General features: G+C 47.3%; 1 pseudogene; it reads left to right on the plus strand.

The window, feature by feature from the left end:
- The first annotated feature begins 1,900 nt into the window (after positions 1 to 1,900).
- Positions 1,901 to 3,857, plus strand: part of LOC119321740 — a 4,045-nt pseudogene continuing 2,088 nt past the window's right edge.

Consider the following 3,857-nt stretch of genomic DNA (forward strand, 5'->3'; position numbering starts at 1 on the left):
TTCACAAAGTTTAGATAAAGCTCGCATCATGTCTTATCTTTCTTCAAAATTGAGTAGTGGCCTAACAAACGAAAACTCAAAACGGTGCCCGGGCTCATCTGCTCCCTCTCAGCACAAAAATCAAAAACAATACTAGAAAAATTCAAAAAATTCCAAATTTTTTTGTGGTGGTAGATAATTTGACGCGTGAGGTGCGCCCCAAAATTCAACTTATTTGGACATCTGAGCAGCTCTCGGCAAAAAAGACAAATCGGGTCAAAACAGTGCGTGAACAGTGAACATTTTTACAGACCCTGATTTTGTCTTTTTTGCCGAGAGCTGCTCAGATGCTCAAATGAGATGAATTTTGGGGCGCACCTCACGCGCCAAATTATCTACCACCACAAAAAAAATTAGAATTTTTTGAATTTTTCTAGTATTTTTTTTGAATTTTTTTCTAAGCACGGGTGCAGATGAGTCCGGGTGTAGATTAGCCGCACTCCCTAACAAACTGAAATATTTTTCATGCTAACTTCTCTCTGTTATCTTGGCATGATAAGATAGAGTGACTTGCTTCGGTCTAATAGTAGTACGTGCTTGCTTGCTTGCTTGATGGCCGTGCATTTTGTGAGTTGATGAGTTCCAACATTTGTGAAGAAGAAAAAAGGCATCACTTCTTCCTGTCAAAGAGAAAAAAAAGAGAGAATAATCTTGTTATTGTGATTAGCAAACTTTTCCTCAAGTGATTTGTTTAAGAAAAACATGTTTTGTAACATTCAGAAGCAGATTAACACCGGATACCTTGTCAATGAGAGGGCAGGCGCAAACGACTGGGCTAGTGGCAGGGGCAACAAAAAAGAAGGAACTATCAATTGATGACGCTGTGATCAAGTAAAACTGAGCATAGCTTTGGTTTTATTATTCTTCGGATGTTCACGGGTGGCGACTCTGGGTGAACACAAACGATTATCATCACTACCTCTTTTCTTTTGGAGGGGATTATCGATCGGTAAAATATCACTGCCATTTTTTAGCATGCCATCAGCCACACTCCACCGTCATCTTCGTGCTCTGAGTGTGGCTGATGTCGATGGTGGTGGGGCTGGCTTGGGGTCGACGATGGTTTTTGTGCTCTCCTTCAGTGGTGTTCGTGCTCGAGTGCTTTTTGGTGTGTCTCTGCTAGGCGATGCCCTGTGACTATGTCGGTGGCACATATGTACCCTGGCATTGTCTTGGCATCGTGTGTCCTTTCGAATTTACCCCCGACATAGGTGGTGTCGCGATGTTGTGCAGTCTTGGATGTGAGGCGCCTTTCGATTGCGTCGACGGTGCAATGTCGTGGTTTGGTCTGCTTGGCGATGCCCTTCGACTATGTCAGTGGCGTCTCGGTCTCGCGTGATCCTTCGAATGTGCCTCGTGACAAAGGTGGTGTCGCGGCGTTGTGCAGTCTCGGATGTGTAAAGCCTTTCAATTACGTTGACGGTGCAGTGCCGTGGTTTTGGTCTCGGCTGACCGATGCCGTTCGATTACAATGGTGGTGCTCTTTGTTGTGTTTCCCTCTTTGTTCTCCCTGCTAGGTGTATTGTCGGTGTGTGCGCTTTTTTGCTTTACCTCTTCTCCCCCGTGCGTAAAAAAAGTGGGTCACAAAAAATAGGCTTGAGTTCCTGAATATATTCATTTTTTTAGAAACAGTAACTTTAATTAATGAATCAAGAGTTTTTTTTTTCTGTGGTGTCTGCAAAAAAACTTTCTCCCTTTATCTAGCAACTGATGTGGGCTTCAGTGTGCAGCCCAGTTTGGGTTTTGGTTCTCACCACGTTCTGATTCGAGTCCACCACAGTCCACACTACACCCGCAGTCCCGCACCATCTTCCACAAGGAGAGAATTTTTTTTTCCTCCCGCACCAGTGAGTAGGGCGAGATGAGCAGCCCCCGCCGCCGCCACTGCCGCCGCTCGCCGGCGGCGTCCCCGCTGGAGGACGACGACCTGCTCTCCGAGATCCTGATCCGCCTCCCCCCGCAGCCCTCCGCCCTCCCGCGCGCATCGGCCGTCTGCAGGCGCTGGCGCGGCCTCGTCTGCGACCCCCGATTCCGGCGCCGCTTCCGCCTCCGCCACCGCCGCAACCCTCCCCTCCTCGGCTTCTTCAACCGATTCGATCGCCTCTCTTTCCAGCCCACTCTGGACGCGCCCGACCGTCTTCCTGTCGGGCCCTTCCCCTTTCAGCGCGACGACGGCGACTACTTCGTCTCCCTCGGATGCCGCCATGGCCTCCTACTCATCTTCCTTCCAGGGAATCTCGAGGTCCTTGTGTGGGACCCCGTCACCGGCGACCGGCACCGGGTGGCCATTCCCGCTGTGGTTGCGGAACGTGCGGCGAAGATTGGGGTCGGCGGGGCGGTGTGTCGCGCTCCCGGAGACGTCCAGCATTTCCAGGTGGTCTTGGCGGTGACAGACAGCCACGGCGCGCAACCTAGACGAGCGCTCGCCTGCGTTTACTCGTCAAAGACAGGCGTATGGGGAAGTCTCATCTCGACGCCCATGCCGTACCAGGCTGATGGATCCCAGTTTTCCGCCATCGTTTGTGCCGAGGATGCTGCGCTGGCTGGAGATTCCCTTTACTGGCCGCTTGCCGGGAAATTGGATGGAATTCTCGAATTTGATTTGGAGAAGCAGAAGCTGGCTGTGATACGGGTGCCGGTGCATATGTGGGGGTAAGCGGGAGCGGAATGGCTTCAAGCTTATGCGGGCAGAGGGTGGTGTGCTAGGTTTTCTCTTCATATCGTACTCAGACTGCTGCACCGCCCAGTTATGGAAGAGGATAACTGATTGTGATGGTGTTGCTTCATGGGTGCTTGCAAGAACTATTCAACTGGACAAGCTACTTTCCCTGAAACCAGAGGAGAAAGGGGGCATAGAGATGGTAGGGTTTGCTCAAGACAATAATGTGTTGTTGTTGTGGACAGTTATCGGCCTCTTCATGATCCATCTTGAGTCACTGAAGTTCAAGAAGCTTTCCAAAACTACGACCGTGTCTCGCTATCTTCCATCTGAAAGTGTCTACACTGCAGGTAATACCATGCCCTACACTAAGGTTAGAAAAAAAACCAAGTTATGTGTGGATAATTGGCTGATGAAATTATGTTCACATCATTTTGTGTTAAGCCAACAATTTTAAGTAGTGTTATATCATTTGTTCCTTTTGCTGCTTCATGGCCTCTTTAGTGTATACAGATTTTGATTCTGTTATGATGCTCATGTGGGTGCTTTTTATGTTATGGTTATATATGTGGATTCACATCTGTTACTTATAGTTATTATAGCTAGTGTTTGCTATGTTTTGTATGTCACCAATTTGGCTTCCATACCCAGGTGATGGGCTGTCATAGATGATACGATGATGCAGTCCAAAAAATATGTGGTAATATTTTCTATTATAATATAATGTGGTTCCAGTTACAAGTAGCAAACTGTTTTTTATTAGTTTGCTATATGAATATATACAAAAGAACACTAAGAATGGCAAATTCACTATTTCACCGTTGCCTGCCTATTGACATATGCAAGAATTCTATAAGTGTACTTTTAGTGTACAACTACTGCGAAGTTTTTCTCAAGATAGAATACCTATCAGTTGGAAGTTGAAGAGAACATGAAAAACTAGCTTGAACCAACTGAAATGTCAAATAGGCAGCTCAATAAGTACATTTGGAAGCTTCAAACTTAGTTCTATTTCTTTCATTCAATATTATTATGTCGGGTTCAAGTCCTGGAAACAGCCTCTTACAGAAATGTAGGGAAAGGCTGCGTACAATAGACCCAAAGTGGTCGGACCCTTCCCCAGACCCTGCGCAAGCGGGAGCTACATGCACTGGGGCTG

Source organism: Triticum dicoccoides, chromosome 6B (assembly GCF_002162155.2).
Source record: "Triticum dicoccoides isolate Atlit2015 ecotype Zavitan chromosome 6B, WEW_v2.0, whole genome shotgun sequence".
In the NCBI taxonomy this organism is placed as follows: domain Eukaryota; kingdom Viridiplantae; phylum Streptophyta; class Magnoliopsida; order Poales; family Poaceae; genus Triticum; species Triticum dicoccoides.